Below are 19,197 nucleotides of genomic sequence, written 5' to 3'. Positions count from 1 at the left end.
TGTTTACACAACGTGCTAACTGTTAGGAATCAATAATTTTTGATGATAACATAAACATTTTGTAACATGTCTTACTTAGAATCTTTATCAAATTTCAGTTGTAATTGTTATGTTTCTTATCTTTGGGAATTATCAACGGATGGGTAGAATAGGATGGCTAATTGTAAATATCCAATGCCATGTAATTTTATCTAAGTGAAGGATATTCAACTGATGAGATGTAACTATTCAACTGATGAAGACTGGATGATGTTTCAACTGATGAATATCAAGCATTCAACTGAAGACAAAGTATTCAACTGATGATGCTGAGGAATTCAACTGATGAGACTGGAACAGCATTCAACTGATGAAGTTTGTGATTCATTCAACTGATGAGCCTAGCATTCAACTGATAAAGTCAAGAGCAGTTGAAAGCAACCAGAACCTTCAACTGATGAAGCAAAGAGTAGTTGAAAGTGACTAGAGCTTAAGTCTGACAAATCACATGGATCGAATTACACTAAAATAGACATGGAAGCCTAATTAGGAAAATAAAGAAGAAGCAGAAACATACTTATCTCATGCAGTGCAATCTGGATCAAATCAAGATGATGGTCAAAGATGAAGACATCTCAGAAAGCATGCATAAGACAAAGTTGTGCAGCATTGTTTTTAGATTAGAGTGCATTTTGTAATCTAGCTAAAAGCTTTGTAAAATTTGGAGTATATAACCAAGTTAGATGCATCAGTTGAACTTGTTCAAATTACTTAAGAGAAAAATCTGAGAGTTAGAACTTGTTTGAGTGATGAACCAGCAGCTGTGCGAATTGTAATCAATCCACAGATTCTTCTATATAAAATCTCACGGGTGGATCTTTCAATCCACCCGTATTTTTAAATACTTGGTGTTTTCTGTTTTACTGTGATTAAGTGTATTGCTTCTTGAATCTTTTAATTTGTAAAAGATTGTATTCAACCCCCCCCCCCTTCTACAATCTTTCTAATAGTTGGTGTAAAATAACAATTGGTATCAGAGCCAGGTTCCCAACAAACAGGGAAAAAGATCAACACTGCTAGAGAAAGATGGGAAAGAAGGATGCTGGAGTGAAGATTCCTGTTCTTGACAAAGACAACTATTTTCACTGGAAAGTGAGAATGCATCTGCATCTGTTGTCCATTGATGAAAGCTATGTGAACTGCATTGAAAAAGGACCTCATGTCCCCATGAAGGTCTGCACAAGTATGGGAGCTGATGGTGAAGACATGGTAGGAAAGATGATTCCAAAACCTATCCATGAATATTCTCAAGAAGATACTGAAGAAGTGCACAAGGACAAGAAAACCATGAACCTTCTGTTCAATGGTTTGGATCAAGAAATGATTGATAGTGTTATTAGCTGCACAAGTGCCAAAGAAGTTTGGGACACCATCAGGACCATCTGTGAAGGGAATGAGCAAGTAAGAGAGAACAAAATGCAGCTTCTGATTCAACAATATGAGTCATTCCATTTCAAGGCTGGTGAAAGTTTGAGTGATACATTTAACAGATTTCAAAAACTGTTAAATGGTCTAAAGCTCTTTGGAAGAGTATATCAAGTTAAGGATTCAAACTTGAAATTCTTAAGAGCTCTTCCCAAAGACTGGAAACCCATGACAGTCTCTCTCAGAAATAAACAAGAATTTAAAGACTATACTCTAGAGAGACTGTATGGAACCTTAAAGACTTATGAGCTTGAAATGGAACAAGATGAAGAGATTGAGAAAAGCCAAAAGAAAGGGCATTCATCTGTGGCTCTAGTTGCATCTCTAGAGGATACTGTCAAGGACAAGGGAAAGTCTCAAGTTGAAGAAACTGAGAAGTTGGTCAAAGAGGAGAGCTCAGAGTCAAGCAAAGGGAAAAGAAAAGAGAAAGATGTAGCTGATTCTGGTGAAGAAAGTGATGGAATTGATGAGCATCTAGCCTTCCTGTCAAGAAGATTCTCCAAACTGAAATTCAAAAAGAATTTTAATTCTGCAAAATCATTTAAAGGCAATCCCAAGTCTGATAGAAGCATGGTAGACAGATCAAAATTCAAGTGCTTCAACTGTGGGAATGCAGGTCACTTTGCAAATGAATGCAGAAAGCCTAAAGTTGAGAAGAAGTCAAGTGAAAACATTGACTACAAAAAGAAATATTATGAACTTCTCAAACAAAAGGAAAGAGCATTCATCACAAAGGATGATTGGGCAGCTAGAGATGATTCTGATGAAGAGGAGGAGTTTGTCAATCTTGCTCTAATGGCCAACTCCACAGATCAAGAAGAAAACACTGGAAGCAGTAGTCAGGTATTCACTACAAACCTATTTGAGTTAACTAAAGATGAATGCAATGCTACCATTAATGAAATGTCTACAGAATTGTATCATTTGCATGTTTCTTTAAAATCTCTCACTAAGGAAAATAGTAGAATTAAGGAAGCTAACACCTTTCTTAGTGATAGAAACAGTGCCTTAGAAGCTCAATTTATTGAGTTTGAGAAGCTGAAAATTGAGTGTCAGACAGCCAAGGATGATCTCTTGGTTGTTCTGAAGAGAGAAGAGATCATAAGAAAGCAGCTTGATAAGGAACAAGAGATTATTGCCAAATGGAAATCTGGAAGAGATGCTTCCACCAATATCATTAACATGCAAGGTAGAGAGACTCTTGTAGAGAATGAATGGAAGAGGAATAAGAAAGTGCTTGAGGTATCTGAGAACAGTTCAAGTGATGAGAATACTGATGATGATCATCAGTTGAAAAGCAAAGTCTCAACTGATGAGAGTCATCAGTTGAACAAAAACTCATCAGTTGACAAGAATGTTCTCAAGAAACTTAACAAGAAATATGGTCCTGTTAAAAAGAATTTTGTTAAAGGTGAGAATAGTTCTTCTGAGACCAGTGATAGTGTTAATAACACTCTTAATTCCAGTAACAAGAACAAGAAGAAGTTGGATACTAGTGAGCATAAATCTGAGGAGACTAAAAAGAAGAAAGGAAATAGAAATGGCAAAATAGGAGTTAACAAGCACACCAATTACACTCCCAATGCTAGTGCTCTCAGGAAAACCTGCAATAAGTGTGGTAGTGTAAATCATTTATCTGCTAATTGTAAAACTGTGATTGCTCCTAATTTATCTTTGCCTATTCCTATGACATCTGTTCCTCACATGAATTTATCTGCTATGAATATGATGCCTGGTTTATTGCCTCACAATCCTTATTCTCAGCCTAACATGCCATATATGTTCAATCCTTATTTTAATGCCTTTAACATGCCTCAATTTCATTCAAATTTGCATGGAATGAACAATGTATGCATACCTCAAAGGCCTGTGTTTGAAAACAGAGTTGATATTCCAATTTCTCAACCAAAACCAAAGATTGAATCAATTCAATCCAAGGTAAAGGTTGAGAAAGTGGAAAAGACTGCTAAGACTAACAAATCTGGACCCAAAGCAATTTGGGTACCAAAATCAACTTGATCTGTTTGTAAAATGTGTGCAGGGAAACCACAAGAAGAATTTGTGGTACTTGGATAGTGGATGCTCCAGGCACATGACTGGTGATTCCTCCCTGCTCACAAAGTTTGTGGAGAAAGCTGGCCCTAGCATTACCTAAGGAGATGACAACAATGTGGTTCTGATTGGACAAAGGAAAGGAAATGTGTATGTAGCTGACTTTAATTCTGTAAAATCTGAATCTATCACCTGCCTTCTCAGCAAAGCTAGCTCAGATGACAGTTGGCTATGGCATAAGAGATTGTCTCATCTAAATTTCAAAACCTTGAATGAGTTAGTAAAGAAGGACTTGGTAAGAGGTCTACCCAAGCTGGAATTCTCCAAAGATGGATTATGTGGAGCCTGTCAGCTAGGAAAGCAAAAGAGAAGCTCTTTCAAAAGCAAATATCTTTCATCAATTGTGAAGCCCCTTCAGCTCTTGCATATGGATTTATTTGGACCAGTCAACATAATGTCCATTTCAAAGAAGAAATATTGCTTAGTGATTGTTGATGATTTTTCAAAATTTACTTGGACTTTCTTCCTGCATTCTAAGGATGAAGCTGGGAAAATCATCATCAATCATATCAAGGCATTAAACAACAATCCAGATGTCAAAGTTGGAAGGATAAGAAGTGACAATGGAACAGAATTCAAGAACTCTGTGATGAAAGAATTTTGTGAAGAAGAGGGAATTATTCATGAGTTTTCTGCACCAAGAACTCCACAACAAAATGGTGTTGTTGAAAGGAAGAATAGAACTCTTATTGAGGCTGCAAGAACCATGATTAATGAAGCTCAACTTCCAACCTATTTTTGGGCTGAAGCTGTGAACACTGCTTGCTTCACTCAAAACATTTCACTAATTACCAAACCTCATAATCTAACTCCCTTCCAACTCTTCAAAGGAAAGAAGCCAACAATTAGCTTTCTTCATGTATTTGGATGCAAGTGTTATGTTCTAAGAAATCAAGGTGAAAATCTTGGAAAATTTGAGGCCAAGGCAGATGAAGCTATTTTTGTTGGATACTCTGATGGAAAATCATTTAGAGTGTATAATCTGAGAACCAACATTGTTATGGAATCAATCCATGTAGTTTTTGATGATAAGAAGATTCAAGGATTCTCAGATGAAGGATTTCATGATAATCTCAGATTTGAGAATGAAGGTGAAGGTGATCTGTATGATAGTGATGATGACTATGATGACATTATTCAGAATGTTGGAATTAATCCTGCAGCTAATGTTCCAACTGATGACCCTCTAGTGCAAGAAACAACTGTTATTGGAAATTCAACTGAAGCATCAGTTGAAACTACATTGGAGGGATCAGTTGAAACACCTCAAGGATCATCAGTTGAAAGAATGTCTCAAAGTTTCAATCAGTCTAGAAATAATGAGATGTCAAATTTAGGGGGAGCTTTCCAGCATGGAAACCTGAACTTCAATAATGAAGCCACATCATCAAGACAATCACTTCCACCACAAAGAAAGTGGACAAGGGATCATCCTTTTGAGCTAATTATTGGAGATGCAAATGCATCTGTACAAACAAGAAGAGCAACTCAAGATGAGTGTTTGTACAGTGCATTCCTTTCACAGGATGAACCTAAAGTCATAGAAGATGCTCTCAAAGATGCTGATTGGGTTCTTGCTATGCAAGAAGAATTAAATCAATTTGAGAGAAACAATGTATGGAAGCTGGTACCCAAACCTAAAAACAGAACAATTGTAGGAACAAGATGGGTATTCAGAAACAAGGTGGATGAAAATGGAGTTGTCACCAGAAACAAGGCAAGGCTTGTTGCTAAAGGATACTCTCAATCTGAAGGAATTGATTTTGATGAGACCTTTGCACCAGTTGCAAGACTGGAAGCAATAAGAATCTTCCTGGCCTATGCTGCTCATGCAAACTTTAAAGTTTATCAAATGGATGTCAAGAGTGCTTTTCTAAATGGTGAACTGGAAGAGGAGGTATATGTCAGTCAGCCTCCTGGTTTTGAAGATCCAGAATTTCCAGAGTATGTTTACTTTTTATTAAAAGCACTCTATGGACTAAAGCAAGCACCAAGGGCATGGTATGACACTCTGTCTCAATTCTTGTTAGATAATCATTTTTCCAGAGGAACTGTGGATAAAACACTATTCTACAGAAATGTAAATGGTGCCTTTATCCTAGTTCAAATTTATGTAGATGATATAATTTTTGGTTCTACAGATGAGAAACTTTGCAAGAAGTTTGCTAATCTAATGAAAAGTCAGTATGAAATGAGCATGATGGGAGAGCTCACCTACTTTCTTGGTTTACAAGTTAAACAAGTAAAGGAAGGTATATTCATAAATCAAACTAAGTACATTTATGATCTACTTAAAAAGTTTGATTTATTGGATTGCAAAGAAGCTAAGACTCCCATGCCAACAGCCACCAAATTAGAGTTAAGTCCTAATGAGAAATCTGTGGACATCTCTAATTATAGAGGCATGGTTGGTTCTCTTTTATATTTGACAGCTAGTAGACCAGATATTATGTTTTCTACATGCCTCTGTGCTAGATTTCAATCTGATCCTAAAGAATCACATCTTATTGCTATAAAAAGAATATTCAGATATCTTAAGGGAACACCAAATCTTGGTATTTGGTACCCTAAAGACTCTGGATTTGATCTAATTGGATATTCAGATGCTGATTTTGCAGGATGCAAAATTGACAGAAAAAGTACAACAGGCACCTGTCAATTTCTTGGTGACAGATTGATTTCTTGGTTTAGCAAAAAGCAAAATTCTGTATCAACCTCTACAGCTGAGGCTGAGTACATTGCAGCTGGAAGCTGTTGTGCACAATTATTGTGGATGAGAAATCAATTACTTGATTATGGATTAAATCTCTCAAAAATTCCAATATTTTGTGACAACACCAGTGCTATTGCTATAACTGAAAATCCAGTACAACACTCAAGAACCAAGCACATTGACATCAAATACCACTTCATAAGAGAACATGTGATGGCTGGTACTGTTGAAATGCATTTTGTTCCAAGTGAAGAACAGATTGCAGATATTTTCACAAAGCCTCTTGATGAATCCACATTCACAAGGTTGGTAAGTAAATTAGGTATGTTAAACTTCTCCTAATTTAGAGTGAATTTTTCTGTATTTTGGCAGCCAGAATTTGATTAATTTTGATTTATCAAAATTGAATTAGTTATAATTCTGGATAAAGTCTATAATATTTCAACTGATGAACTAGTGAAATTGTTTCAACTGATGTTTGAAACAATATCCTCTTGTTTTGTTTTTCATTCAACTGATGACACCATTTGAAGACGCTTTCAACTGATCTTCATCAGTTGAATAGGAAGTTTAAAGAGGCGCTTATTCCATCCGTTGAAAGTATTATCAGATCTGAGCCGTTGAAATTTCTTTTGTCTCTCTCCTACTTTATACACACGATCGTGTGTGTAATTTTTGTAGAGTTAAATAAGAGTAATTTCTTCTCAACGGTAATTTCTCAGCCAATCACAGCAATTTTCTGAGAAAGTATTTAAGTGTTTTAATTTATTTTCATCTCTTTTCATCTCACTCTTTCGAATTCTCAAAGCTCTCTTCTCTCTCTGTGCAAAAGCAAGCTCTAATTTTTCTTCAAGTTTTCTCTGTAACTGCAATGGCACCAATGAAGAAGTATACTGCACCAAGTGGGTTCATTTATGAGAAGAACAACTTCGCATCATTTGTGGATACCAAGGCTGTAGAGGAGAAGGAGTATCACAAGATGATGGAGTTCATCAAGTCAAGCCAGCTCTCTTATGCTATGCTTGAAGCTCCTACCATCTACCATGAAATAGTGGAGGAGATGTGGACCTCTGCAGAGTTTAATAGTGAGAATGAAACTCTAACTTTCTCTATTAATAATGAAACTCATTCTGTTAATGCTGATGTTATGAAAGCATGCTTTAAAATACCTGAAGACACTGTTTTATCTTTGCCTAGTGATGTTCAGTTGGTTAATTTACTTTATTCCATGAATTATGTTTTGCCAACTGATGCCTTAGGTAAAATAGAAAGAAGAGGTCTTAGGAGAGAATGGAGTTATCTGTGTGATGCTTTTATTAAGGCATTTTCTGGTAAAATTAGTAATTTCAATGCTCTTACTTCCCAGATTCTACAAATGCTCTACATGTACCTGTCTAATGAATATTTCAACTTTGGTGGTTTGATGATCCAAGAAATTGGGGAGAAACTAGGTGATAAAACTGATAGACCTAGGAATATTTATTATGTCAGATTTCTTATGATGCTAGCTAATCATCTCAATGATAAGCTAGTTATTACTAACAAGGAAGCCAAGCTTCCCAGTTTTGTGCAGGAAAAGAGAGTCTTTAAAGACCTCTTTAGGATGAATCTATACCCCTCCTTGGAGGTGGTGTACCTGCCAATAATGGAGGCTGGAAAGGAAAAAGAGGTACATGGCTTTCCTACTACTCTTTCTCAACCCTCACCTTCTTTGCTTTCTGCCATCAGAGCTGTTGAAGAGGCCCATCAACAGCCCACACAAGTGGCAAAACCTTCTAAAACCAAATCTTCTAAAACAACCTCAGATGCCTCCCAAAAGACATCTGTTGTAAAATCCAAGAAACACAAACCTGAGGGGAGTGTGATTGGAGGTTGTGAGGGGGAGGGAAAGGGTGAACATAAAAGAAGCCCTAAGAATAAGGATGGAAAGGTGTGTGCTGACCAGCCTGGCCACTCTGCAGTCTCCCAAAAGACTGTAGATGTTAATATGGAATTAAACTCATCCCTAGCAGCATCCTCCCAAAAGGATGTTGCTATTGAAAATAGTCCTCAACCAGGGACACAGTTAAAAAGGGGGAGGGACACCACTTCTTCACCAATAAAAGCTTATGGGAGAAAGAAGATGAGAAGTGACAAAGTTAAGCACTCTGCACACACACAGGCATCCATTCTGGATTTTATGCCTTTAACTTCTCAAAGTCAGATTGATGTGACTCCAATAAATGTGGAGTCACAGCCCCCTTCTTCATCTCAACAAATCACCCATATTTATGATCTTACCATCTCTACTACTCAAACACAATCCCCAACCTCCTCTGTGGATGTGGAATTAATTCACACCACACTTGTAAATTCTCCATCTTTGGATTTCATGGAGAAGCCCCCATCTGAGATTGATCATCATCATTTTGATGATTTGTTGGATCTTTCTCTTCCACTTCCTTCTTCTGTGACAGTGTGTTCTGTGGATTTTCCTTTAAAATCAATCACCACAGACTCAACTATCACAGCCTCTAAACCTATTTCTTCATTTTCTTCAACTGATCTCCCTCATCAGTTGACAAGTGTTTGTCCTTCAACTGATCTGCTTAACAGCTCTCATCAGTTGAATGCCTCCTCTACTTATGTTTCAACTGATGTTCTTCATCAGTTGACAACTGCTGCTACTTCAATTAATTTACCTTTTTCTACAGCAGTTGATCACATGGTAGCACAAACACTTCTAGGATTGAGTGGAGTGAGCTATGGAGTGGAGAGGCAGCCTAGTGAGCTGGCAAAAGGAGAGGGTGTGGAGAGTCTGGCATTTTCTTCTAGCCAGGAAAAAGGAGAGGATAAGAGTGACCCTTTAGTAAGGGTAAGTGAGGGAGAGGTAAGTGGTGTGGTGAGCCAAGGGGAGCCCTTGATGCAAGAAAAGAGAGAAATTGAGAGAAATGCAGGTGTCAATGAAGGGTTTAGTGAACAAGAGTTTCAAGCTGAATACAGATCCATATTGGATAGTGTTTCACTAGACCCTGAGACTTTTACTCATGGGATGTCTTCTATTCAAGACTTTGCCAGATTGGATAATCAAGCAGCTGAGAGGCACCTCAATCTGATTCACACTACATCTTCTATGCTTAGAGCAACGGAGGCACTTACAGCTCTGCCTGCCAATGCTGGAGATGATTTTCATTATGATGATAGTGATGAAGACCTCAATGATGCTCTTGAGGAATCTCTTGTTGAACAACCTACAACTTCTCTACCTTCATGGCTCTCCATGCAGTCTGCCAATGCCATTGTTTTTAGCATGGAGCTGCAAAGGCAAGCTTCCACCATTCTTCAACCACAATCTGCAAGCTCATCCTCCTCTCCAGCCATCTCTGCCACTATTGCCAGTCAGGCTCTAGAGAATCTCAAGCTTCACAAATATCAATCTCTCCATTTTCAGCATGAGATAGAGCATCTCAATTCTCTCATTGCCTCTGTTAAAACTGATTTGACCAAGCAAATTGATGAAAAGCTTCCAGCTAAAGTCAAATCAGCTCTTTCTGCATCTGAGCAAAAGCAACTCCAATTGGAAAAGCAAGTGGAAGTTCTGGAAGGAAATGTCCATATCTTAAACTCTAGAATGGAAGAGATGTTGCAGCATCAAAGAATTCAGACTGGACTTCTTCAACATCTCCTTCTTGCCTCTGGTGTTTCACTTCCCAGTCCATCCCCTACACTTGCTGCTAACAAAAAGGGGGAGAAAGAATTACCAACTCCTGCAGAATTGATCAGCCAAATTCCTCCTCCTTTCCACACTGAAAGGGAAAAGCAAAAGATTGAAAGGATGAAAGAATTGGACTCTATTGCAAAGAGAGTGGCTCAACTGGGCAAGAAATCTTCTACAGCCACCACAGCTCAAATTTCTTTTCCAACCACAACTACAATTCTCAGGGTAATTACACCTGAGATTGTTATTCCTTCCAAGACAGAAAAGGGTGAGCCATCATTTGTAAATGAGTTTAAGGCCATTCTATCTCCAAGCAATTGTGGTTACTCCAAGCCTGGGAAAGACTCAAGCTCAATCTACTTTCCACTAGCCAGGCCTGACAAAAATGAATACAAGCTTTTGGGCCAAGAGATCAAAAGTTACAAAGACTGTACAGATGTGGCTTTAAAAGCTCATTTTGCCATCATCTACAGAGAAGGCCAAAAGCTGTTTATTGGAACTGGCCATCCTTACTACTCATTTGCAAAAGCTGAAGAGGTGGCCAGAGAATGTGAAAAAGAGGAGCTTGAATCTCAACTCTCTTTAAATCAAGAAATAGAGGTTGATGAAAGGTATGCTATTGAGCTGGAAGAGGAGTTGGCAGCTGAGCTTCTAAATGAGAAAAGATTGCCTCTTGAATCTTCTCCAAAGAAAAAGAGAGTCAAATCTAAAACTAAGATGCCTGAGGCAGCCAAGAGAAGAGAAGAAGTGCCAGAAAAGCCTATCTCAAAGCCTTCCTATCCAATCAAGGACTCCACAGTGGTACATCCAGATGTCAACTTCCATGATGAGCCAATAATGCCAAAGGAGGAGCCAATTGACTTGGAAGATATCCCAATTCCAGCTTTTCTTGTTCAAGAAACTTCCAAGCCTAAGAAGAAAGTCAAGTCTGTGGCCAAGAGGATGGCTAACCCTCCTAAACCTCCAAAAGAACCTGAAAATCCTGATGACTATCTCATTATTGCTAATATTGAAGAAATTTCTGAGTTGGAGCTGGAGCTGGATGATCTTCAAGAAGTAAGAGGAATAGAAGCAACTTCAAAATTACCTGAAAGATTGGTATTCTCTTACAAAAACAAGGGTGATGTCATCTGGCCTCTTCACAGAGTTCTGAATTCTGAGGGATTCAGTTCTCTAACAAAAATATATGGATCTATGAAGAGGACTGGAGGATTTACACCACCTGCAAAGCAAATGGTACTAAAGAGAATCCTTGAGATCAGGAAGGAATGGAACTCAGATGCTAGTCTGCAAAGAAGGCTGAAAATTCCCTACACTGGAAAGAAAATTCATCATGAACCTACTCCAGTCATGGAATTTAGGGACAATCAAGGTGTTAGGAGATTTTTCAGACCTAAAGATCAACTCAAGGTTGCTAGCTTGAATACTCTGAAGACTCTCCAATCCAAGCTCAACAGACAAGATAGTGATGAAGAATGGTTCTACAGGATCTTTCAGAAACAGATTAATATTCTTGAAGAAAAACTTAAGTCCAGAAGAAGAAGATCTTCTAGGAACAAGTAACTGCTCAGTCTAGAGGAGCATAATCATCTGTAAACTTTTCTAACTCCTGTATTTAAATTCTGCATTTTATTTTATTAATGTTTTGTTATCATCAAGTGTAGAATTTATGTCTGCATCTTCTCCAGTCATAAATTGGGGGAGATTGTTAGGAATCAATAATTTTTGATGATAACATAAACATTTTGTAACATGTCTTACTTAGAATCTTTATCAAATTTCAGTTGTAATTGTTATGTTTCTTATCTTTGGGAATTATCAACGGATGGGTAGAATAGGATGGCTAATTGTAAATATCCAATGCCATGTAATTTTATCTAAGTGAAGGATATTCAACTGATGAGATGTAACTATTCAACTGATGAAGACTGGATGATGTTTCAACTGATGAATATCAAGCATTCAACTGAAGACAAAGTATTCAACTGATGATGCTGAGGAATTCAACTGATGAGACTGGAACAACATTCAACTGATGAAGTTTGTGATTCATTCAACTGATGAGCCTAGCATTCAACTGATAAAGTCAAGAGCAGTTGAAAGCAACCAGAACCTTCAACTGATGAAGCAAAGAGCAGTTGAAAGTGACTAGAGCTTAAGTCTGACAAATCACATGGATCGAATTACACTAAAATAGACATGGAAGCCTAATCAGGAAAATAAAGAAGAAGCAGAAACATACTTATCTCATGCAGTGCAATCTGGATCAAATCAAGATGATGGTCAAAGATGAAGACATCTCAGAAAGCATGCATAAGACAAAGTTGTGCAGCATTGTTTTTAGATTAGAGTGCATTTTGTAATCTAGCTAAAAGCTTTGTAAAACTTGGAGTATATAACCAAGTTAGATGCATCAGTTGAACTTGTTCAAATTACTTAAGAGAAAAATCTGAGAGTTAGAACTTGTTTGAGTGATGAACCAGCAGCTGTGCGAATTGTAATCAATCCACAGATTCTTCTATATAAAATCTCACGGGTGGATCTTTCAATCCACCCGTATTTTTAAATACTTGGTGTTTTCTGTTTTACTGTGATTAAGTGTATTGCTTCTTGAATCTTTTAATTTGTAAAAGATTGTATTCGACCCCCCCTTCTACAATCTTTCTAATAGTTGGTGTAAAATAACACTAACGTACCTGTAAAAATTACACATCATAATAAACATGTGTATTGACATACTCTAAAGTAAATTAATTAAAAAAAGTGACTTGGTCTTACTTCAGAAAAATTTCAAGTATTGGAGTATTTAACCAACTCATTTTCAAAAATTGATCAACATCTTCGAGTGTGATGTATATTGGATCTTCTCCACTTTCTTCAAATGCAAAGACATCACCCTTTTTATTAGGGGGGCCTCTTTTTAAGCAAGAAACTCAAACCTGCACAGTGCTCACTTAAATTTATGTCATTACCAAGTACTGCATGGTTTTTCTTCACTGGAGTCACTGACCCTTTACTTTCAACTTTTTATGAGTCCTGAACTTTTGCTTTTGGGGTCATCTTATGGCTTTTTTTCTTCTCCAAAGATATAGGATCCTAGTCAAAGACAATTATAAATGATCAATCTTATGCAGTTAAATTACAAGAAAATAAATTTTCCATTAAACCTCACAAGAAATACCTGCCCCAATGTCACAAGGTCTTTGGCCATTGAACAAAGCTACCCACTGCATTTCCTATGGTATCATGTTCGTCACATGGTACAGGAAGTGGAGTCAGTTGATATTCAGGTACAACATCATCAACTGATACTCTATCATTTTGAGATGCAACCGGATTATTATGAATCATATTATCCCCCTGACTATTTGATGGGAATACAGTCCCCCTTGCCACAACAACTCTTCCTTTCTCTACGTGTCCCACCCAAAGACAACAAAGTGTTGGATTCTGAATTAAGTTCAAGCCAAAGATATTACTCACAATTCGTGTATATATATATTATATGCAGTTCATAGTTAAAATATAGGAGCAACACATGCATATATGCAAGAAAAGGAATTTATCAAGGCTGTGATGTGACTCATACCCAATCTTTTGTCCTATTTCTTTAGTTTTCTACAGTTTCGAATTGCGGCCTAATTTTCTATTTTATCTACTGTTTTCTACATGAATTACTTTATCACCTAATTTCTTTCTATGTACTTCATCCAGTAGATATGAGTTGAGCTCTAACCTAAAATTCATTCAAAGAACTGCCCTGTTTCACAATAAGTGTCCAGGTACATAACAGAGGATTCTGTACAATAGAATCCTTTAAAATAACCTGCACGTAAATTGGCAAGCAAGGCAACTTCTGTAACAGTGCATATAAACTCAGTTTGCAAAAAAACAACAGGATACAAGCCAAATATTTGAAAGCTCATAGTATTTCCTATAACTAAATTTCCAAGATAAAAGCCTTTGTGAATTTAAGAACACAATATCGACGAACAGATCATGTTATAAAGTGGCATATTTATTATAAGAAGATTTATGTATCTAGATTCATGATGTATCACACCAGCTTCAACAAAATAGACTACCAAGCCATTTTTAAAATTATATAAAAACTGCAGATGACTTAATTAGGAGCACAAATTGGAGCAATAAACTGCTACATACCCTGTTAAAAAGGATAAAGATCTAGGGGAGTTCATGAAGTAGTTTTATGTTATATACCTTGAGATTTGTTAAATGATCTCCCCTATATACCGATTGGCAACTGCTGCGAACATTTTCATTATTCGATGTTTCAAAATCAATCACCAAATGATTATCCGGGATTTTCACAACCATCTGCTTCAACTGATTAAACATACCTTCTAGCTTTGAATTCACCATTTCATTCATCCACTCCTCACACTTGGAATTCACCATTTCATTCACCCTCTCCTCAAACTCCCTCTGAAATTTTTTAGTGATTTCTTGTGTAATCGTGGCCAACTCATCCACCAAAACAACGCCACTATGTTTGCTAATTCCCGGTCCAAATACATCTTTAAGTTTAGCTCCACCACCGATCCCTCTGACACGTCTTCCATGTTCTTTACTGCCAAGTGCACGCGTCAATACGTCATCGTGGCCTTTTGGAGTCCATGACCCATCTGACACTTGCCTCTGCAACTCCTCTTGTTCACAACATAAAGAACATAAAGAAATATCAGATTATATCAGGAGCTAGCTAGCTGTACATTTGTTTATATCTAATCAGTAACAATTATATATATATATATATATATATATATATATATATGGATACATTATGGTGTATTTAGTATTTTACTATGCTCTGCAGTATGTTGTATAATTATGGATACATATGCTTTTAAGATACACAAGAATCTCTCGAAAGGATACATTTGACGTGCATATAGAGGACCACAAATTTTAATCTCTCTCACGAGATGGATCACTAGATGGATCATAATGTCAAAGAATGAGGGTAGGAAATACATTTCAAATTCATAAAGTGTGACAACAAGATCAGCTTGCAATGCATCCAATGTCATGTGATCAATGACCTTGCTGCATATAGCATTAAAGAAGTAACACAACTTCGTAATAACCACTCTCACATGCTTTGGCAATATGCCTCGAATTACAACCGGTAATAGATGTTGCATTAACACATGACAATCATGAGACTTCATACCTATCAGCTTTAAATCTTTCATTGAGACAAAGTTTTTTGGGTTTGAGGAATATCCAGATGGAACTTTCACACTAGAGAGACACTTACAAAAGCTGATTTTCTCTTTCCTAGACAAAGTATAACAAGCCGGAGGTAGATAAGCACGACTACCAGATTGTTGAGGTGCTAATTCTACTCGTACACCCATCTCTTGTAGGTCTAATCTAGCTTTCATCCCATCCTTTGTCTTGCCAGGTTTATTTAACAGTGTTCCAATAATGCTTTCACAAACATTTTTTTCAATATGCATAAAATCTAGACAGTGTCTAACTTGCAAGTGCTCCCAATATGGAAGATCCCAAAATATAGATCTCTTCTTCCAAGTACTCGTGTTAGGCTTTTTGTACAACTTCCCAAGTACAACATCAATATCTTTAACTCGGTCAAAAACCTCCGGCCCAGTTAACGGCAAACGAGCCACTCGATTCTCGATAGTCCCGTCAAAAGACTTCTTCCTCTTACGATAAGGGTGATTAATGTGACATCCCTCAAATCCGGGGGTCTAGATCTGGTGCCACGTGTAAATAAAAATAATTTAAAACCTGTAGTTTTGAGCCATTAAAAGAAAAACAATTTAAAACCTGTATTTTTGGAAGAAAGTAAAAACAAGTATTTCTAAACCTGGATATTATTTTTTTAAAAGAAGGTCTTTAATTCAGAATCAATTTCACCCCCTGAAAACAGGATCGCATACAGGCTACAGCATTGAAATCAGAAACTAAAACTATAAAATCTTATTTACAAATTAAACTACATTATCAGCTAAACCTCGATAAGAAGAGTAGCTGATAACCAAATAAACAAATCTAATTTCCAACTGAATTGAATTGCAGAACTCCAACTGCATCTAGTCTTAATGTCATTGTCCTAAATACTCTACCTGTCCATCTGCTTGAAACTCAACCTCTTGCAATCGTTGCATAGTCTTAAGTGAATCATCTTTATTCCTAGCTGAAAAGGGTTAGAAGGAATAGCAAGAATGAGCAATAATGCTCAGCAAGAATAACAAAATGAAATTGATATTTGTTGTACTACAATGCCATAATAAAGAAGTGAAAATATTTAAAAATGCAGAAATGAATGTATAAGCAAATATCTCTTGAAGGCAGGGTAACTTCTTTTTAAACTATTCACAATTTTATTGGGCTTTAAAATTAATTGGACACCTGGCTATAACAGATGATCAGTCATGCTATAGTCCATAAACCAAGCTTATTCAGCAAGGTTGACAAATATTACGAATTCCGGTAATCCGGGCTTAAGGAGCCACCTTTCACGCTGGGCCGGTGCCCGAGCCTCTTACGCAAAAACAACCTAACAGTTTAATTTTTAAAACAATCTGCAGTTCTATCATGTAATTCAAGAGCCAGAACAACATTTTGTTAAAACAATTTCTTTATGCATATCATAGTGTAGAGTCGATACCAAAAGTGTTATCCGTTCAACCAAAAGGTTTAAAAGTACTAGATATGCTTCACAAGAAAGTAATTGCAAATAATTTGAATCATGATATAAAGAAGGTTTTAGTATCTATAGGTACTAGAGGAGTAGGGTAGAAATACTTGCTTCTAAATTGCGAGAGAAAGGTAGAAGTACTTGCCTTAACTCCGGTGTCTAGGTCAGATTTCTAATAATACTATATACCGCCATATCATTCCTTTCTGCCAGCTTCTGACAAGCTTTTATCTATAACAAATCTCCGCCCTACTTCAACTTGCAACACTACTTGGCTAATTCTGGATACCCATTTCAATCACTTCTCGATCAATGCCTCGGTCAATGTCTTCAATTCTATACGATAGTAAAATAGTATTTTAACCGTCGGATCAGACAAATTAACTAACTCTGAAAAGTATTAAGACCTATATATATCTACCCTTCGCATATACATACCACATAGGCAGATAAACACATAACACATAATTGCACAAATAACCCCTTTTTATAGCCATTAAATACATATAGTTTCTAACGAAAATTCGGCATCATCTCCTCCGTTTATCGGACTATCCACCTGTTTGCAATACCAACAACCAACCAATACCATTGCTAACACATGAATTATTAATATAAAAAAAGATCCCTTGGCTTGCAGTGAACAGAAAATCTGTCTTGACTTGTAGTGAACATATAATAAAATCTTTTAGCAGGATTACTAATTTGTTATACGCAAAGCACGTTTAATTAGATATAAAGGTTAACCGAGCCAATCAATGTAATAATCAATCATATGCAATTAGCCAAGTATAACCTCATACTATGCACTAGCAAAGAAAGAAAAACTAGAACAAATAGTTCAAACAACCCTCGGTCTATGATTTTTAATAAATTGAAAATTTATCTTTTAAATACAAAATTTTTATGAGACACTCCTGAATATTATTCCAACCTACAGTAAAATTTTCAGAAAGAAACTTCAAGTTTAAAGCAGTAAAACAGAGCCTAGAACAGGACAAACCTGCCCAGAATTTTCAGCACCATACTATACTAAAACGGTCATATCTCCTAGCTCGCTAATCGAATTGATTCGATTCTTTTGCGCACATAAACTAGACTCTGAGGAGCACATAACCACAAAAATATTAAGCATATAATTCGACTCTAGAAGCCCAGAATTTTACTGCAAAACAGATCAGCAGCAACTTACAATTCAACCGATTATGTGTAAATTTAATTTTTTTTTAGCTCAATACTTAAACTCTTAAAACACCATTCTGAAAACATTTACACAAAATCTCAGACCTTAAAGCTTTAATACTCAGTTATATATTCCCATAAATCAAGTACCCAAGTCATCCGATTACACTACTAGTTGGCGCACCATTTATAATGAACCTCCAACAACCAATTCAAATATCAATTAAGCACACAATTCAATCATACGATTACTAACACCAATCTCAATCTCAAAAATTCAATCAACCTTCAAATTTCAATAACCAGCATATAATCAGTTTATATACATACAAGCACACATAAATCGATTATATAAATTAATTTAAACCATATAAACACAACACCACATGTATATATACGTTTATATAGAACTGATTTGACAAAGAGAAATTAAGCTTTATACCCACTGATTTATAATTGGTGCAGGGCTATGGTGGTCGCCGGAAAGAGGTGGCAGCGGCATAATTCGGCGGCTGCAGGGAAGGGACGGTGATGCCAAGAAAGAGAGAAAGATGGGTGAGAAAAGAAAGAGGAGCGGAGAGGGAGAGATGGAGGATTTCACAGGGAGAGAGAGAGAGACGAGAGAGAGAGAGAGATTGAGAGGCTGATGTATATAAAATGAAGAAAAGGGATGGCGGTGGTGAAAAGCAGGGCACGTGGTTTGGCCAAAGGCTGCCACGTTTTATTTTAAGCTGAATAATCATCCAAACACCCGATATTTAGTTGATTTACGGGATAACTCGCATTAAAACTTTCTCGAAAAATTAACAAACTAATTTTATAAATTACCGAATATTATAAAACTCATAAAATAAAAGTTTCAAGATTTATAGAGCATTTTCAAAATTTATACAAAATTAAGAAGTTAGCTGCGTTTAGAAACTAATTAAAAATCATGTCCTTGTAGAAATTGGATTTTTAATATTTTAAAAACTTCTAAACATATTTATGATCACTATCGAGCAATTAAAATAATTTTTGAAATTATCTTTGTATTTGTACAAAAATAAATATCCATTTAAGAGGATAATAAATTTCAATAAAACAATACAGTAATATTAAAAGTAAAAATAAATGCACACACAGACATAATAGTAGACAACTAATTCAATTAAATCTCGTAACATATAATTGTACAATCAACAGATATTTTCTCATAATCACAATGACTAGGAAAATAATTTAAACAAATATTTTTGAAAATTATCAAACTAGAATAAAATATTGAAATTTATTCCTCATTTGTCTCGAATAATCATGAATAAAAATAATAAAATAATTTCTGAAAATCCGGGTCGTCAC

At 36.3% G+C, this 19,197-nt stretch overlaps 1 long non-coding RNA gene across 1 annotated transcript; it reads right to left on the bottom strand.

Annotated features, from left to right (window-relative positions):
* Nucleotides 1-15,862: 15,862 nt before the first annotated feature.
* Nucleotides 15,863-18,460, bottom strand: LOC135152629 (uncharacterized). Its single transcript, XR_010291994.1, has 2 exons — nucleotides 18,299-18,460; nucleotides 15,863-17,010 (listed from the first exon to the last, which is right to left on the bottom strand). It is a non-coding gene; the product is annotated as an uncharacterized LOC135152629 (long non-coding RNA).
* Between the last annotated feature and the right edge of the window lie 737 nt (nucleotides 18,461-19,197).

This window comes from Daucus carota, chromosome 5 (assembly GCF_001625215.2).
Source record: "Daucus carota subsp. sativus chromosome 5, DH1 v3.0, whole genome shotgun sequence".
In the NCBI taxonomy this organism is placed as follows: domain Eukaryota; kingdom Viridiplantae; phylum Streptophyta; class Magnoliopsida; order Apiales; family Apiaceae; genus Daucus; species Daucus carota.
Note: the sequence above shows the minus strand (reverse complement) of the source record. Positions and strands in the feature narration are given on the sequence as shown.